At 48.2% G+C, this 8,707-nt stretch overlaps 1 non-coding gene and 1 pseudogene across 1 annotated transcript; both read right to left on the reverse strand.

Annotated features, from left to right (window-relative positions):
• Positions 1-1,314: 1,314 nt before the first annotated feature.
• On the reverse strand, positions 1,315-1,455 carry LOC118665595. Its single transcript, XR_004970694.1, has one exon. It is a non-coding gene; the product is annotated as a small nucleolar RNA SNORA48 (small nucleolar RNA).
• A 2,315-nt stretch (positions 1,456-3,770) lies between these two features.
• Positions 3,771-8,544, reverse strand: LOC118665397 (annotated as a pseudogene).
• Positions 8,545-8,707: the final 163 nt, after the last annotated feature.

Raw genomic sequence — 8,707 nt, forward strand, 5'->3', positions numbered from 1 at the left:
TGATTACATCAGTGTAAATAAGGTCAGGGTCCGGACAGAAATCTGAGTCCAAGACTAACTCTTCCCGGCAGGAGGCCCCATCCCCCTTCAATGACTTTTTTAAAAAAATATATTTTTATATATTTTTACTAGTGACCCGGTGCATGGATTCATGCACATTGAAAGGAAATTAATTAGAAGGTGGCCAGTGGGGCGGGACTGGATGAGATGGGTCAGACACGCCCTGGAGCCAACCTCCCTTAGTCCTTCCCTGGTGACTGCGGAGTGATGAGGGTCCCTCCAGCAGGTGAGGTCCCTCAGCCTGGTCTTCAGGGATCAGTCTGAAACCAGCCCTCCAACATCCCCCAAGGGGTCCTGAAGTGCGAGAGAGCACTCTGCAAAGTTGCTGTCATACAGGGTGTGGAACGCAAATTCAAGTGTGCAGTAAACCAGATTCAGGGCCAACAGTGCCCCAGCAACAACATAACCCACGGCCCAAGGTGGAATAACGTGGCCCCTGGAGGAATTGGGGCTCCCTCCTCTCTGGTTTCGGGGTGTGTCACCGGAGAAGCACCGTTGTCAAGTCACTGCAGCTCAGAAGCTCCTGCATTGAGCGTCTGCCCCCTGGTGATCAGTGCACATCATAGCAATCAGTTGGACGGTGGGAGGGACACTTAGCATATTAGCCTTTTATACAGAGATTGATTTCAGAGAGGAAGGAAAAGGAGAGAGAGATAGAAACATCAATGATGAGAGAGAATCATTGATTGGTTGCCTCCTGCACACCCCCTACTGGAATCAAGCCTGCAACCTGGGCTTGTGCCCTTGACCAGAATCAAACCCAGGGCCTTCAGTCCACAAGCTGACGTTCTATCCACTGAGCCAAGCCAACTAGGGCTTCACTGACTTTTGAGCAGTGACTAGCCCATGCCACTGATGCCCAGTTGTGACTCTCATCACCTTGGTGATGGATCTGGTTGCCCATAAGATTAAGGAAGTGGGTAGACTGATTGAAGATTGCCTTTCTGTGATTAGATTTACGTCTATAATGGGGAGGAAAGAAGAGAAGGACACTAACATTTTTGTGTACTAGATGTCAAGCCCTGCTCCGAGACAGCTAAAGACACTGATACTTATATATACTTAGCAAGCACACACACACAAACATACTTAGAAACACTCAGAGAACAGCTATTTCCAAGTTCCACTAAGAGCCTTTCTGGGGCATTCCCAGGCATTATCAGCTTTTCTTTTCTCTTCTCTTCTCTTCTCTTCTCTTCTCTTCTCTTCTCTTCTCTTCTCTTCTCTTCTCTTCTCTTCTCTTTTTCTTTTCTTTTCAGTGTCCCAAACATGAAACAGCTCTGGCCACCAAGACAGGCAACAAGCTAGGATGAACTAAGGACTATACATCTGCTTTGCCCCTGACTATTATAAGAGCACCGCCACCAAATAGGTGTCTCCTTGCACACTGGGTCATCAGCTTTGCCCTTGAAAAGTCATTAAGATTTCACCATCAATGTCCGACTCCCACCCTGGCCCCACTCCCAGTAGCAAAGAACTTTACAAAAAAATCACTGGGAGGGAAGGGGCTGGCCGTAATGGGACAGGAAAAGTTGTTTTTCTCCCAGAGAGCACTGCTAGTAATTACTCTTTCTTGGTACTTTTCACAATATGGAAAAAGTGCTTTATTTACCCATCATAGAATAAATAGAACTGTCATGGGTTTCACAATATTTACAGCCAATTCTTGCTGAAATGCTATCTTCTCAATGAAGCCCTTCATGACCACCTTATCCAGCCATTTCAAACCCATGTTTCTTTCCTTTATGTCACTTATTAAAATTTTAAATTATTTTATCTGTCTACTTATTTGTATACTATTACATTTTCTCCACCACAAATAGTACCTGGCATATAATAGGTGCTCAGTAATATTTGTTGAATGAAAAAATAGATTTCAAGTACTGACTAGTGTTGCAGACAAATAACTGGCAATTATCCTCCTGGGATAAGGGGAAATATCAGGGCCTGGGCAGGGGTTGTTATGATGGAAGGCATATTGTGATCAGGGTCACAGGTCCCCTTATCACTGTCCTTCATCTTATGGTTTAGTTTCTCTTTCCTGTGCACATGTTGGCCATCCCAGTGCTGGTCACAGGGCTCAGTGTCCCAGCCCCACATCCCTCTCTTCCTCTAGTCCTGGGAACTCACCTGGGATCTCTAGTACCTACTATCTTCAGTACTTCCCAGGGCCTCTCCCAAAGCCTATCCCATTCCCATCTGAGACTCCCTGCTGAGGCCAAAGACAAATATAAGCAGAGTCAGCTATGGGCCAGGCTGACTGGTTCCAGGACCCCTATTTCCTTAGTCCAGCCTGAAAGGGTCCTGATCCCTCTCAGATGGCCCTGTGTGCCGTAGACCAATTCCAGCATGTCATAATTTCAAGAGTTTCATCAAAAGGTTGATGAAACTTGGGGACTCAACAGGGTTGAGTCACACATGTAGTCACCTGTTGGGAATGGCTAAAGGCATTTCCCCAAACCTGAACAGGAAACTGATTGTGGCTGCCACACAATTAAAGGGCATCTTAATCTACATGTTATTGCCTCCTACTGACCAAACACCTGTACAGCCATAGGCTAATTCCCTCAAACTGACAATGCTTCTGTACCCTTTGAAACCTTACCCTTTGAAGTGTATTATCTCCACCTTGCCTTAGGACAAATTGTGTTAATAAAAGCAAGGGTCCTAGACAAGGAGGGGCTCTTCAGTTCCTTTAACTGAAGGTCCTCTGACTCCCAATGCCTTTCAAAATTATATCTCGTCTCTGGACTCTTTATTAGTCTCTGGATTCTTGTCATCTACGCACAGCCCCTTTTCCAGATTCCTGAACCCTTCTTGATGCTGGGACATGCACCCCGGCACCTGTGCCCCCCTACCATTGCCCTAAACAACCTTAGCAAAGGTCTCACATCCCTTTTGTACTCTGCAAAGGCTCCTCCCAACCGGAAAACAAAGATTTCTGGGACCTCTGGAACAACATGTCACCGGCTTCTGCCATCGCGCTCAGTGTCCTCTCCAGACTTATAAATGTGCCTTGTTAGCCTCATTCCTCCCCATTGGTTAGTGGACAAAGCTGGACTCCTCTAGCCCTTGGCAGCATGGGTAATGCCAAGGCTCCTACAGCAGATGCCCAACACCCACTCTCTCCCCTCTGCAGGGCGACCCTGGCTGGACCTGCTCCACCCCAGCAGCTGGGCACCAGGCCCTGGAAACCACTACTCCCAGGCTCCCCCTCACCTCTTCTTTCACTCTCAGCCTCTAAAATCTTATAGAACTTTCCTGAACTCTCCCTCCTGAGTCCCTTGTACCAGCAACACCCTCAGCAACTGTTTTTAGCTCCAGAATGATGTCTGGGTGTCCTACAGCTTTCACTGAGCCTCCCTGGGGAGATGGAAGCTTTCACACCTGAGTCACTAACAGTGCCCCACTCCCCAAAGAAACACACACACACACACACACACACACACACACACACACACACACACAGTGAGGGTCTTCGGTAGTCATTTCATCAGGGCCCTGCTCGGACATGCTGGTGCAGGGGCACAGCAGCCTCCCCTCAGTAGCGGCTCTTCGAGGGGAGAAAGCACATGCACTGGATGATGGGTTTTCCACTTGACCTCTTCTTCCCACACAGTTCTGGTTCCCTCACCCCTGAACTATCGCGGAAGAGGGCTTTATGTTCTCTTTTCACTGTGTCCTAATTTGCTTGTCTACCCTAAGATGGCTTAGATCGCAGTATAGGAGCCTTCCTGCCCGCCCCAGGAGTAGTTCAGCAGAGACTTCTGCAGGGCAGGCAGCTCAGGGGGAAGCTCAAGTTCTGAGCAGGAGCCGACAGGCAGAGAACTATCCGTTTGGAAACCAAGTTGTGGATATGTTGTCCATCTGGTGCTGGTCACAGGGCACAAGGCAACTCTTCTCAGAGGATCCAAGATTGGGCTGGCCTTGCTTCTCTTCTCGGTTGAGGTGGCATTTATTCTTGTCCTGGAGTCCTTCCCAGCTCTCTGACCTGAGCTGAAGAGGAAGTGATTGTCCTCACTGGGTCCTGAGCGCCCCCTGGAGGCTGCAGGTGTCAGTGCGCTCCCACCCTTCAACTAGAGAGCCCAGGAGTTTTTTCCTCCCCAAAATCGGCTCTCACCGTCTTTCTCCCTCCCTCCCTCCCCTCAGTGGCACAATCTCTTCCTCTGAAAATCTCTGCTGCCCAGGGTGGGTTGGGGGCCTTCAATTTCTTGTTTGATTTTCTGGGGAATTCCAGCCCTGAAAATCCCAACTGTCTGCTTTTCCATGTAGTCTTCTCAGTCCTCCTAACAGGCAGCTTTCTGCTTCCCCTACAGAGTCTGCATGGACAGAGCTTCCTCTTGCATTGCCAGAGGCCACATCTAAGCTGAACACTGACCCACTGTCCCTTGGAATGGCCACGTCCAGCCTGCCCTGCTGCTGATCCGCACTCTCCGACCCCAGTCTTTTCCCCTGGGCCGCTGAGTACTGGTGTGCTGGGCCTGCTGCCCGGCTGTGTGCTCCAGGAAGCAGAGACTGGACCCGTCCTTTCCCCAAACTGAGAGAGCTTAGGGGTAAAGTTCCAGGCACCAAAAAGAGCCCACTGCTCCCAAATGAGTCCTCCAACACGTGCATTTTTACTGGCTCTATCTATAATGGGCTTTCCTACATCATCCGTTCTTGCTTCTCTATGAGTAAATCATTATAATAATAACTAGTAACCTGTACGGATTCATGCACATTGAAAGGAAATTAATTAGAAGGTGGCCAGTGGGGCAGGACTGGGTGACATGGGCTGGACACGCCCTGGAGCCAACCTCCCTCAGTCCCTTCCTGGCGTCTGTGGAGTGAGCAGGGTCCCTCCAGCAGGTGAGGTCCCTCAGCCTGGCCTGCAGGGATCAGGCCGAAACCCACTCTCCGACATCCCAAGGGGTCCTGGAGTGTGAGAGGGCACTCTGCAAAGTTGCTGTCATACAGGGTGTGGAACGCAAACGCGAGTGTGCAGTAAACTAGATTCAGGGCCAACAGTGCCCCAGCAACAACATAACCCATGGCCGAAGGTGGAATCACGCGGCCCCATGAGAAATCGAGCTCCCTCCTCTCTGGTTTTGGGATGTGTCACCTGAGAACCACCTCTGCCAAGTCACTGCAGCTCAGAAGCTCCTGCATTGAGCATCTGCCCCCTGGTGGTCAGTATGCATTATAGCAACCAGTCGGATGGTCAGACACTTAGCCTATTAGCCTTTTATATAGAGAGGCCCAGCACATGAAATTTGTGCATGGGTAGGGTCCCTAGGCTTGGCCTATAATCAGGGCCATCTTCCCCAGCTGCCAGCAGCCAGCCCCACCCCCCAATGCCACCCACCTCTAGTTACCCATTTGCCATCAGGCGATCGGAGCCTGCAGGCTGGGGAGAGAGACCTAGAGGTTGGCTGTTCTGCCTGCTCACCAGCCACACCCTCTGCCGCTGGTCACCCTCTGTGTGTGGGACAACCAGCAGGGCAAGGGCCTTGGCCTGGCACCGCCCACATCTGCCACCTGATGTTCCCTGTTCCCCATTGGGCAATCAGAGCCTGCTGGCTGGGGAAAGGGACCAAGAGGGTGGCTGGCGGGCTATCGGGGCCTGCAGGCTGGGGGCAGCTCCTGCATTGAGCGTCTGCCCCCTCGTGGTCAGCGCATGTCATAGCAACCAGTCATTCGGCTATTCAGTCAATTTGCATATTAAACTTTTATTATATAGGATTTGCTCATATCTATGGGCACATGTATGTGCCTGGCACTGTGCTAAGCACTTAACAGGATTCATCTCATTAAATCACACACACATATATATACACACACGATAATATTAGTCCCACTTTACAAATGAGGACAGACACTGCCATTAGGCATGTTAGCCAAGTCCCACTGTTATCAAGTGGTAGAGCCACGATGAAGCTCTGCGGCCTGACTCCTGGGAGTGCGCTCCGCCCTGCCAAGGCGTGTGCTGGGACATGTTTCAGGGCCAGCTCTCCAGAGGATAAAAGGCCGGTTTGTAGCATTTGTTAATTTCTGTGATGTAAATATCACAGCCATCTTCAGGCTACCAACAAGGCATCCAAATGTGCAGTTGAAAGAAAAAGTAGCATAGCAACATGCTACTTCCGATATAGAATTTCCACCGGGCAGACCCGACAGATGTAAACAAGCTCAAGAGCACAGGTCAGAGTAAAATGCAGCAAAATAATTAGGAAGTGATGAGTTTTGAGTATTTATTATCTTTTACTTTTTTGTTGTTGTTGTTAATCCCCACCTGAGGATATTTTCCCATTGATTTTTAGAGAGAGTGGAAGGGAGAGAGAGAGGTAGGGAGGGAGGAGGGAGGAAGGGAGGGAGAGAGGGAGGAAGCGGGGTGAGAGAAACATCAATGTGAGAGAGACACATTGATTGGTTGCCTTCTGCATGTGTCCTGTCTGGGGCCAGGGATGAACCTGTAACCCAGGTATGTGCCCTTCACCAGGAATCGAACCCACAGCCCTTTGGTGTGCAGACTGGCACACTAACCTCTGGGCAACAAGAGCCAGGGCTATTATCTTTGACTTTAACAAAATGTATTTAATTTTAAGTTTACATAACTCAATTTTTAATAATGGCTGGTTTTCAACAACCAGCTGTCAAAATTCCTGGAAATTCCTGACAAGCTCTTGTAAGCCAGTACAAACCAGCTTCAGCACCCCACTGTCCACTACACTGCCTTAATGAACAGGATAGGATTTTATCTCATTTATTCACTTCCATATTCTTAGTACCGAGCACAATGCCTGAAACACTGTATGTGTTTGATGAGTACTGAATCTTCTTGTTCCTACTTCCTAATTAGACCTAAAATCTGCCCACCTCTCTCTGCCTCCCTCACAGTGCAAACACCATCATTTCTGTCTAACCACAGAAATAGCCCTGTCTCTCTGCTTCGCCTTCCCCTCTACAAGTCATTCTTTGTAGCAACCACGGTCATCTTCAAAAACATATCTGAAACCACCTTATACTCCTACTTAAAAGACTTCTTTCTCGAAGATAAAAGTCATTTTAAATTCTACTAACCAGAGGATACCATTATTCACATTTTTTCTATTCCAGCCTTTTTCTATTCTTACAACATTCTTTTTAAAATAAAGATATGAGGCCTAACCAGTTTGGCTCAGTGGATAGCGCATTGGCCTGTGGACTGAAGGGTCCCAGGTTCGATTCCAGTCAAGGACATGTACCTTGGTTGTGGGCACATCCCCAGTAGGGGGTGTGCAGGAGGCAGCTGATGGATGTTTCTTTCTCATCGATGTTTCTAATTCTCTATCCCTCTCCCTTCCTCTCTGTAAAAAGTCAATAAAATATATTAAATAAATAAATAAAATGAAGATATAATTTTATAAAACTTCATTGTCTTAACAGTATATCTCAGATATCAGCATTTTTAAAGGGTACGTACCATTCCATTATATGTTTAAGCAAAACTTTATACTAGTATAACCATTTCTTGCAGATGGACATTTAGGTTTGGGAGGGGGTGGTATTTTTCTATTTTAAGTAAAGCTGTAATAAACATGGGTGCATGCACTTTTTTGTGCCTTTGACCAATTCTTTTCTTGGAAAATATTCCTAGACTGGAATTCCATAGGTGGTTTTAAGTTATCCATGGTCTTCAAAAGGAGCAGTTTAGAGATGTTCAATTTTCTTGCTTTTCATCCTTTTTTCCCCACCCCACAGAGTCACTGTCTAGCTGCCAGTTTATCCCATTAGGCATCTTTTCATCCTCATCACTGAAACTTTTCCACGGTTTCCTGTTATACTCCAAACCAATCCAAACTCTACCTGAGTTAAATGATCCAACTCAGGCCTGACTCCAAACGGGTTGCTTTTCTGATTCTACTCTCCTTCCTCCCCAGTCACCCTGGCCTCCTTTCGGGTCTTTCAACACCCAGATCTTGATCCCTCGGGACCTTTGTACCTGTTCTTCCTTTGTCTGGAAATCTCTCTTTTTTGTTTTTAGCTCATACAAAGGCAATTTATTAACAGAAACCAATAATTTGAAGAGTCCTGTTCACAGTGACCTAGGTGACCTGCCTTCCTGTGGGTGCCATTGGAGGGGATGAGTGACATCTTCAATCTGCCATCTTCGTCCCTAGTGGGCAAGGGCTCTGAGAGCTGATTGGGCCCCTGGTCCAGGGGATCCTGGTCCTATTTCCTCCTGTGGCCTGGAATTCGATGTGGAGGGCAGTGATGCCCAGCTCCTTGCACCTCTGGGCCACACTCTAGGTAGTCAACAGGGTGGCATATCGAGAGGACTCATCTCGGTCAGCCTTTACCTTCATCCCACCAGTCACGTGGCAGATGGTTTCCTTGCCAGAAAGATCGGTGACATGGACAAAAGTGTCATGGAAGTACGTAAAGATGTGGCAGACACCAAATGCAGTCTCCTTCAGCCACCTAAGACCTGTTCTTCCTCCTTTCCTTCCCCCTGCGAGGTGCCATTTCTGAGCATCTTCTCCAGACTCTGCCATTGGAAAGAGAGCTCTAGCTCTTATCACAGCTGGCTCCTTCCCCACCCTGTCTCTCCCAACCTGCAGGTCACTGCTCCAGGAGGCACTCCTTGCCCACCCTCCTTAACACCATATTCTTTACATTATTTATTGCA

Source organism: Myotis myotis, unplaced genomic scaffold (genome assembly GCF_014108235.1).
Source record: "Myotis myotis isolate mMyoMyo1 unplaced genomic scaffold, mMyoMyo1.p scaffold_m19_p_10, whole genome shotgun sequence".
Classification (NCBI taxonomy): Eukaryota; Metazoa; Chordata; class Mammalia; order Chiroptera; family Vespertilionidae; genus Myotis; species Myotis myotis.